Here is a 10809-nt window from a genome sequence, read left to right as displayed (position 1 = left end):
AACAAAAGGTAACAGGGGGAGTCATCCCGGGTGAGAAGTCCAGGGAGGCGGGGAAGTGTAAAACATGTTGTGATTTCACTGGATCCAAGGGTGTTTTCAGCTGAAATGGAGAAATTCAACCACAGAGATGGGTGATGGCCACAGCTTGAAGGTCTTTGAAACCTGTTGAAGAGTTAGGGTTTTAATCTGTGAAAGTTAGAGATGTTTACTGAACAAGGGAATGGTGATCTGGTAGGACACATTGCCTTTCTGATTATAGGTAATAATATACATGCCTTATTTGCCCCCCTAAAAATGTACCGGCAATTTGGAAATACTATTTGCAATCTATAATACTTATGTTTTTCCCATATAATTAAAGTTATTAGTTCTGTTTACTATATTTTGATGCAAAACTATGAAATATAAAAATTGACTCCAAGGGGGAAAAAGTACCCTGGAAAAGAATTTTACAAATTTTACCATGAAAATGTATAAATCCATGAAGAGAAACAGATCGGGGGGAGAATGGATTGTATAAGTAAGTGTTCAGCTATTTAAAATTGTTTGATGATTTTACATAAATAAAACTTTGGTATTGGAAATGAATAGCTCATGGTTCCTATCCCACAGGGGTGATGCATTTTAATTTGTATAAAATAGCTGGAATTGACAAACTGTCAGAGTTTATAAACATTGTTGTCAAGGGGGGACTAGTTATAAATGTCTCTTTTTAACTTCTAGTTAGTAAAACCCAAATTCCGGTGCTTACATGGTTCTCTGGCTCTTACAGAAGGTGTCTGTCAATCAACCAGTCATGCGCCTTGCTCAGTTCTCGAAGTCTGAATGTGTTATGTACCTTCTAGTATGTTTTATTGTTTGGGCTAGTTTGCTTTAGTGCATTTATGATAAATTTCTTCCCCCAAACTTTTTAATATAAAATTTTTGTAAAATGAAAGTTAAAATACAAGTACCACAAACATCTGTATACCTACACCTAGATTTGGCAATTATTCCTATAATAATTCTTCAATAAACTCCTTTAAAAGTGAATTGAATGATGCCCCATGATCATATCAATGTACACAGCTATGATTTAATAAAAAAAAATAAAAATAAAGTGAATTGACACTTGGTAAATACTATTTGTTCCCCATCTTAACATTAAGTAGAGCATTTGGCTGATGATCGTGGAAAAAACATGAAGGGTTTGCTTAATTAACTGAGCTTAGTTAGATATCAGTTAGACACATGCAGCCCAACAACTGTTTATCTTAAAGGTAGTTCAAATGTAAACATTTTGTGAAAATTTTTCCTATCTTAATGTACTCAAATTTGTATCTTTTAACTCTAACTTCAACTTATGCAAAGATACTTCATAAATATTTTTATAGGAAACATTTTAAAATGGCAGGAGCTATAGAAAAATTTAAACTATGTAGTTGGTACTATATAACATTTTTAATCAGAGTATCAGAAAATTACAAGAATATCTGTAGTGGGAATTAGGACTGTGTATTTTACGTTCTACAAATGAGTATATTTAGATCTACACACATACATATAATCTTACGATTCATGGATAGTTCATTTAAAATAGTAGATAACAGTTTTCTGACTTTAGCTAATCAGCCTCATCAGTAGGCTAACTATTGTAGGCACCATGAACGTTTTAAGTTTACCTTCTAGTTCATGCACATATTAACACAATAGGCCCTCCATAGTTGATCACTTCCTTACATTGACCAACTCTTTAAGTCGACCTAATTTTCATAGATTGGACGTGCAGCACATGTACGTATCAGTACAGTAGACCTGGTTCCTTATGCTGACCACCTCTGTATGTTGACCAGTTTGTCACAGTCCCTTGGGTGGTCATCTTACAGAGGTTCTCTTGTAATTTAATATTCACAAACATGAATCTCAACTTTTTTCTCATGAGGCATATTGGTTTTAAGTTTTTCCTTTAATTTATCATAAATTACTCTTCTGCTTTCAAGATTATGCCAGTTGCCCAGATGGCAGCAGGTTGTAGACAGGAGTGATGAGTAGACTAGAAAAACTAAAGTAGTGCTTGAAGGGTGAGTCCAGTGAAACTGGAGGAAAGGAAGTCAAGGCAGGGCACACAGGAAGGACAAGAGCTTGTGCACTGTGGGAGTCAAGTGCACTTTGATGAAAGGGAACTGGGAAGACACTAGAGGGCAAGATGTGGGGAGAGGCCCTACAGGAAGCCAGCCTGCAGGGGTGAAGACGCGGGGCTATGCAGGTCACAACAGCTGGGGCATGGGGACACAGCAGCCAGAGAGCGCCGCCTGACACTGTCCATGCTTGTTTACTCTGACAGATTAGCCAGGGGCTGTAAGTAGAGATAAAAGAAGGGTGTTCCTGATGCAGTTTCAGAGTCAGAGTGCCTTGGTGTAGAGTCTCAGTGAGCTCCTGTAGACTGCTACTCACGGCCAGGGCTCTGGTCAGTAAGAACAGCGGGGACATCCTGAAATGTCCTGTGTGCTAACAGGGAAGTGCGAACTGTGTCTGGTGTTCTTTAAACACAGAAATTGGACCCGTTTTCTTGAATAAAAGAGCCTGGTGATCAGAAAGCTATGTCTTAAGTTGCATGCAAGTCTGGGCAGGGCTTCCTCTTTCTAAAATAAAGAGACTAGTTGCCAGTTCACGTATCTATTGTGCTTCTGTTTCAAGGAGGAAAAGAATGCTTATTCCATACAGTCAAAAGAGTAGCATGTTTCCAAAGGGAAACATTGTTTTTCCTAAAAAATAGTTTAAATTTCCAACTCTAGCATGCAGAGAGATGGGTTATAATCACTTTGTTTCATATAAGGAAACTCACTTTGCATGGCTCTTGTAAACACACAGCATGTGAGAACTTAGGGGTACTTAAGCTTTTTTCCTAAGTGCCTTTAGCTGGTCCCTTGGTCAGTTTCTCTCTGCATTGATCTGTCTTGTGCTCTAGAAAACATTTCACATATTTAAATAGCCAACTTTTCTCTGCCTTCCTTTTATTCGGTGTGGCTTTTCCATGCAGGATTCATCTGACACATAAAGTCTAGGATTCATAATATTCTCTGGAAATAAGTTGAAGATAAGACAGCCTCGTACTACTTTTGAATGAATGAGTTTTTAACAGCTCACTAAATGTTTATTGATCACTTAAATGTGCCAGGAATCTTTCAAGACATTGAACAGAATACTCAAGATACCTGCCTTGATGGAGATTACATTCTATAGAATGAGACTGACAATAAACAAAAATATTGTATGTAGATATATCAGTACAATGTGTTAGAAGGTGATAATTCTAAAAGGAGGGGAAATAGAGTCAAGCAAGGGGGACTGGGAATGTGGGGACAGTGGGAGCCAGTGTGCAGGGTCTGTCTGCAAATTTAAATAGCGTAGTCAAGGCAGGCATCATGAAGAGGGTGATGTGTGAGCTGAAACATGAAGGAGGTGAGGACCCCTTCAGTATCTGGAAGAAGAGAGTCCAAGGCAGAGGAAATGGCTGGGGCAAAGGCCTGATGTATCTGCGCAATAGCAAACAGACCAGTGTGCTACAGTGGAGTGGGCCAGGAGGAGAGCAGGAGGCGGCGAGAATAGAGAGGGAGCAGAGGCAGGTCATGCAGGACCACAAGGCCACTGTGGAGACTCTGAGCATTTGAGGAGCCACTGGAAAATTGTAAAGAGAGAAGTGACATGATTGTTTCAAAAGCTTCCCTCTGACTCACACTGAAAATATATTAGAGAGCTGAGGATAGGACTGGGCAGACCAGATTGATGTCTAAAGAAATAAATAATCCGCGGGTGTGAGGCTAGTCCCTCCAACCAGGCAAGGGGTCACATTCTGGATAGCCTCTAAAGGCAGAGCCACCAGGATTCTCTGAGCCCCTGGAAGCAGCCTGTATGAGAAAGGCAATCCCCCAGTTGGCTCAGAGGTTTTTTGCCTGAGCAACTGGAAGTCTGCAGGAGAAGGTTTGGGAGTAGGGGTGATATGGGCATTCCATGTTGGCCATGTTGAGGTTGAGATGTCTCTGGGACAGCTTGACATACGTCTGCATCTTGCAAAGAGGTCTGGACTGGAGATGGAAATTTGGGAGTAGTCAGCTTATGGATAATAGGTATTTAAAATGGAGAAATAAGTATTTTTCTTAGAAATTCTATTTTTATTCTAAGATTCAATGTTTAGAAATTATTTCCCACATATTTAAAAACACTTAGCAATGAGCTTACAGAGTAATAGGTATTTGTATCAGTGCTAGGAATAGAAGCAAGCGATAGAAAAATGTGCCAAGTCTGACATAGCAACTTAATATATTTTAATATGTTGGGAATAAAATCCAGAAGTCTTTACTTCTGGGCTGTTCTCATTAGACCTTGCTGCTTTAGCATCCAAGAATCTATATCAAGGAGAGAACTGATCTGAAACAGGTTTTTTGGTGTGTGATGGAGTAAAAATAAGAATTTGTTTCATCCTCTGAGGCAGGAGAAGTCTGGCCTGCCCACTGAGAGGGTGAGAAGGGGTCTGGTGAGGGGTTAACAGCTTGGCTGGATGTCTGACAAGTGATCTTGGTCATCTCAAGACCCAAATGAGTCACAGGCCTTCCAGGCAGCTTCCTGGAGGCCTATCTCTAAGGGATTCAAACGTCACTGGATACGCACAGGCTACCAATGAGTTCAAATAACAATGCTACACTAGACTGGCAGGGCTTTTGTTTTGCTGGGTGGGTTGTACCCATTTGGGACAAAAGCTGAGTCTCTGAGGGGCTGCCAAGGAAAGAGTGAGAGCTGCCTGTTGTTCTCGTTCTCGGCCCATCTCCAAGAGTGGTTGGCTTCTGTTTTAAATAAACCCTGAGCAGGTACTTAAAGAATATCCTTTGGAAGGGAAAACAAATTAATAACAAGCTGGAGATACTTGTTCTGGATGCACTGAGATCACAGCTTAGACTTGGTGAGGACCATGGTCAGAGGGGAAGTGGCGGTGGGGAGGGTGGAGGCAGATGTAGGACTCAGATGTGGGCAGTTCAGTAACCCTACGTGCCTAGGCCCTGGGAGGTAGATGCCCAGCAATTTGTGGGGACTCCTGGTCTCAGGAATTGAAGGAGCTCTGGGTCTGAGAGAGGACAGGAAAGGGGGAGGGGGAGAAAGGAAGAAAAGAAGGAGGAGGAAAAGGAGGAGAGAGAGATACTAGTTCTTACAACAGACCTCACAGTATTATTATTCCCTTCTGTGAATGAAGAATCTGAGACTCCCTCAAGGTCACCTACTGATCAGAGGTGGATAGATAGGTGGGATTCAAATTCAGGTTTGCCTCCCTTCCAGACCTGTGAAACTCTAATCTCCTTCCCCCCCCCCCCAGAATTTGGGAAATAGGAGCCAGAGCAAAAGCAGAAAGGAACAGGGCAACACCCCCAAGCCTGTGCACCAGTACAGCATTGCTGTCTCTGAAAGCGGCTTGGGGTGGTGTGAGCTGAGGGGACTCCATGGGGCCACGATGAGGCTCTGCAGATTGGGTGTGATCTGCTGTGAAGGATGATCTGAGACACAATATTAAAGTCTCATGGTCACTATGGTGAACCTAATAGGAATTAAATTAATTTTAAACCCTACTTGGAGCACTGAAGCAATTCAAGCACGTTCTGTCTTGGTTAACTTGAACTCATGTTTTAAAGGGAGGAAGCATTCCCAGAACCAGTTGTGGGAATCTGAGATCAACAAAACAGGGTGGGCGACAGACAATTAGATAATTACCCCGTAGATGTGGAAATCAAGACTGAGAGAGATGAGGTGGTTTACTCAAGAACACCCAGCCAGCAGGTAGCAGATGATGGCCCAGCGTCCAGGGCTCATCCTTCTTACCCTGAGGCTTGTCTGCCATATCCTAGAGGACATCTCCCAAGAGCCTTTGGCTCTCCTTCTAATAACCACGATACAAACTCCTGATGCTTTCCTTTCCTTTTTCTTTAAATATTCTTCCTCCATGTGAATAATCTGGGGAGGGAGCGATTGAACAAGGATTTGGCAGTGATCTCTTTGCCACTTTGGGATCTGGGCTGAGCAGAGGGAAAAATAGGGGAGAACCCACATAAACAACATCAGAACATTTTAAGATGATAAATGGTGCTGGCCAAGGTTCTTAAATGGCCGTAAATTCCTCATTTGTGTGCTGGAAGAAATAATTGCACCCCTGCTGTGCTTTTTTCAGTTAAACGAGATAATACATGTAAATTCCTTAGCTAGGTGCCCAGGGGAGTGGTTTACATGTGGATTACATGTCAGTACTCAAAAGTATTAGTTATTATTTCTTGTTAAAGAATGGTAAGGTAATTTGTTCTAAAATCCAGTCCCATTTGGGGGTTAACATAGTATCATGGTATCAGACACCTTATATATGTATCTTGTTTTATGGTTTATAACATGAATGTTCCAGACCATTCAGCTTCGTTCAATGAATTTCCTGGAGTTTAATTTAAAAATTGTCTTCAAAGTTTATGTGACTCTGGCCATCCTCCTTTTTTTTTTTTTTATTGTTGGGGATTCATTGAGGGTACAATAAGCCAGGTTACACTGATTGCATTTGTTAGGTAAAGTCCCTCTTGGAATCATGTCTTGCCCCCAGAAGGTGTGGCACACACCAAGGCCCCATCCCTCTCCCTCCTTCCCTCTCTCTGCTTTTCCTTCCCCACCCCATGACCTTAATTGTCATTAAGTGTCCTCATATCAAAATTGAGTACATAGGATTCATGCTTCTCCATTCTTGTGATGCTTTACTAAGAATAATGTCTTCCACTTCCATCCAGGTTAATACGAAGGATGTAAAGTCTCCATTTTTTTTAATAGCTGCATAGTATTCTATGGTATACATATACCACAGCTTGTTAATCCATTCCTGGGTTGGTGGGCATTTAGGCCGTCTCCACATTTTGGCGATTGTAAATTGAGCTGCAATAAACAGTCTAGTACAAGTGTCTTTATGATAAAAGAATTTTTTTTTCCTTCTGGGTAGATGCCCAGTAATGGGATTGCAGGATCAAATGGGAGGTCTAGCTTGAGTGCTTTGAGGTTTCTCCATACTTCCTTCCAGAAAGGTTGTACTAGTTTGCAGTCCCACCAGCAGTGTAAAAGTGTTCCCTTCTCTCCACATCCACGCCAGCATCTGCAGTTTTGAGATTTTTGTGATGTGAGCCATTCTCAATGGGGTTAGATGGTATCTCAGGGTGGTTTTGATTTGCATTTCTCTAATATATAGAGATGATGAACATTTTTTCATGTGTTTGTTAGCCATTCGTCTGTCTTCTTTGGAGAAGGTTCTATTCATGTCTCTTGCCCATCGATATATGGGATTGTTGGCTTTTTTCATGTGGATTAATTTGAGTTCTCTATAGATCCTAGTTATCAAGCTTTTGTCTGATTGAAAATATGCAAATATCCTTTCCCATTGTGTAGGTTGTCTCTTTGCTTTGGTTGTTGTTTCCTTGGCTGTACAGAAGCTTTTCAGTTTAATGAAGTCCCATTTGTTTATTTTTGTTGTTGTTGCAATTGCCATGGCCGTCTTCTTCATTAAGTCTTTCACAAGGCCAATGTTACCTCCCCCTGCCTGCTTCCTGCAAATGGCATCATAGTGGCCTTATAAAACCTATGCAGGAGAAAATTTATCATGTCAAGCAGGAAATTATGATCAATTTTTAAGATGGTGAGCAAGAAAAATGTTAAAAACCCAAACCTGAGTCGCATACAGATACACTTAATTTGACCCTTTTCTTCCTAGGAACATCCCAATTTTTTGGTTATGGAACCATTTGGACCCCTCCTGTAGACTTTGTTCTAAGACTTAAAGCATGCAGTGGCCTTGGGCGGCGCCTGTGGCTCAGTGAGTAGGCGCCGGCCCCATATGCCGAGGGTGGCGGATTCAGGCCCAGCCCTGGCCAAACGGCAACAAAAAAATAGCCGGGCGTTGTGGCGGGCGCCTGTAGTCCCAGCTGCTTGGAAGGCTGAGGCAAGAGAATCACCTAAGCCCAGGAGTTAGAGGTTGCTGTGAGCCGTGTGACACCACGGCACTCTACCTGAGGGCAGTACAGTGAGACTCTGTCTCTACAAAAAAAAAAAAAAAAAAGCATGCAGTGGCCTTCACAAGAAGAAAAGGGCTGCCCTCATGCAAATTAGTCTGTTTTTGTTGGAAACCTTCAGGGAATTTACCTGTGAAATGGAGGCTCACAATAAGAAATACAGCACATCTTACTGTTCCGCTTTCAGCCAGTGTAATATTGTTTCCCACAGCATGGAATGCTTAAAAAAAAGTGTTTCATCCCAGCGCCAAAACTCCAGCCATGGCTTTGACTGCCTTCAGGGGTGGTAATGGAAGTGGGGAACCATCTTTTCAATACTGTATTATTTTCAGATTATTTTCCACCTACCTGGAAATGTGTAAATGAATGCAGAAAGGTTGAACTGAGATACTAAATTTAGGACAGGCAATTATAGACGCTGGAGTTCTGAGCTTCCTTTTGCTCCTCTGTAATTTCTGGCGTAAAAATACTAAGTGTGGGGTGGCGCCTGTGGCTCAGTGAGTGGGGCGCCGGCCCCATATGCCGAGGGTGACGGGTTCAAGCCCGGCCCCGGCCAAACTGCAACAACAACAACAAAAAAAATAGCCGGGCGTTGTGGCGGGCGCCTGTAGTCCCAGCTACTCGGGAGGCTGAGGCAAGAGAATCGCGTAAGCCCAAGAGTTAGAGGTTGCTGTGAGCCGTGTGACACCACGGCACTCTACCAAGGGCGGTACAGTGAGACTCTGTCTCTTAAAAAAAAAAGAAAAAATACTAAATGTGGATAGTGTAAAAATAATTTGTTAATAATGAGCAAAGATCGTTTTGACAATGTCTGACATTTCAGAAATCTACTGCATTGTTCTGACTGTATTAATTGACACTTCTTTCTTTTCTTTTCCTTATGTATCAGTGACAATTTCAACAAGCACCTTCTTTGACGGCTTGCTGGTGACAGGGCTGTACATGTCCTCAAGTGTCCAGGCTTCACAGAGCATTGCAGATTCCAGTGCCTTTGGATTTGGTAAGCTGCCCTGACAAAAGAAACCAGTAGTAGTGGCTATTTTATGCAGTTGTAGGTCTTATTTTTTGAAATTATCTCTTTTAAAAGTAATGAAAATTGACTACTTCAGAGAAAATAATCTGAAGTGACTTGTGTGTATTTGCTTGAAGCTGGGCGAATTGAAGTAAGTCCTGCAAATGTGCAGCCAGCTTTGATCATGATGAGCTTTCTCTATCTTTCTACACCTGCCGCCACTGTTATTCTGGTCCTGTGGGGTTCACGTAAATTTCTGGGTTCCTTCACCAAGGCTGCTGGAATTAGCTCTGATGCCCATGCGATCTTTCAGTAATCTGTTCTCATAAATAGTAAATAAAAAGTGTACATGTCAAGTTTGACAAGTAATCATTGTATAAACAGAAGATAGCAGTGGTTGTTAAAATGATTGAAGTCTATGAGTATTCATAAAAGAATGCTATTTAATGTTTAAGATATTTATTTGGAGTCTTAATCTTTAAATCAGAGACCTGTCAGGTTACTTATTGGAGAGGCAGAAGACCACATGGTAGCCATTAATCCCAGAGGATTCTCAATTTGGAAATCTCTGGTTTACTCATAACGCTATCAACATGCCAAGCTGGGATTAAGTCAACCTTTCACAGCATCAAAAAATGCAAATATAACATATCAGTTTATGTAAGACATGAAATTATTGATCTTTCTCTCAAATTGGAAAACTATACATGACTTCATAGACGTTAAAAGGATAGAATTGTATTATCAAAGGCAGGTGTATGTTCAGTCTTTTTTCCTGTTGTATTTATAAATGGTTTTATAAATTTATAAATGGAAATAAATGGTTTTTACCTGTTTTTTTTTTTTTATATGAAAGAGCCCCCTGCTCTGTGTGGAGTCCCAGCAGTAGCTCTGCCCAGGTGACTCATTGGCTATGTTGATGCTGCCTTCTCTCTCTGCTTGCCCCAGATGAGGTCCACAGCCCTAGGGCTTAAAGGAGCCTCAAAGTCATTTAATTCCTAAGTCTTAGACTATGAGAATTAAGTCCCATAGTTTTAGACTATGAGAATTTACCTATATTTAAAAAGTCATAGATGAGATTTTATAATGTTTTGGTAACGACTTCTAGGTCTAAACCTCAGGGAAAAAATTTTCTCTTATGTCTAAAAATACCACATCTTCAGACCCACTCTTCTTACGCGCTGTAGAGATGAAGAGTCAGGTTACGATCATGTATAAATGCATAAGTATATTGCATACTATCTGTTTTGTTATAAGTAGGGCTGTCAGATTTAGCAAATAAAATACATTACAGTGGGTTAAATTTAAATTTTAGATAAACCACTAAATTTTGTAGTATAAGCATGTAATATTTGGAATAAGAACTCTTGGGCTCCACCATAGCCCGGTTAAATCAAACCTCTGGAGCCGGGCCTGGGAATTGGTAACTTTTGAAGCTCTCTAGTTGGTTCCCAGTCCAGTAACATCAGCAACTCTGGGAAGTTGTAATTGCAGAGTTCGGGGCCTCACTACTGACATGGTGATCAGTAGAGGGTGGGACCCACTGGCCATTTATTTAATACTCCAGGTGATGTTGATACATGCTGAAGTGTGAATAATTCTAGTAGAAAGACAAATATCGATGAAATGATCAGGTAAGTGGGGCTGACAAATACACTGAATGCTGGGAAAGAAAGGGTCTCACAAGGAAACTAGACCTAGTCTTAGGTAAGGTGGGGTGTACTTTGGAAAGGTTTTCCTGAGGAA

The sequence above is a fragment of the Nycticebus coucang genome, chromosome 18, assembly GCF_027406575.1.
Source record: "Nycticebus coucang isolate mNycCou1 chromosome 18, mNycCou1.pri, whole genome shotgun sequence".
In the NCBI taxonomy this organism is placed as follows: Eukaryota; Metazoa; Chordata; class Mammalia; order Primates; family Lorisidae; genus Nycticebus; species Nycticebus coucang.
This window is presented reverse-complemented; position numbering follows the sequence as displayed.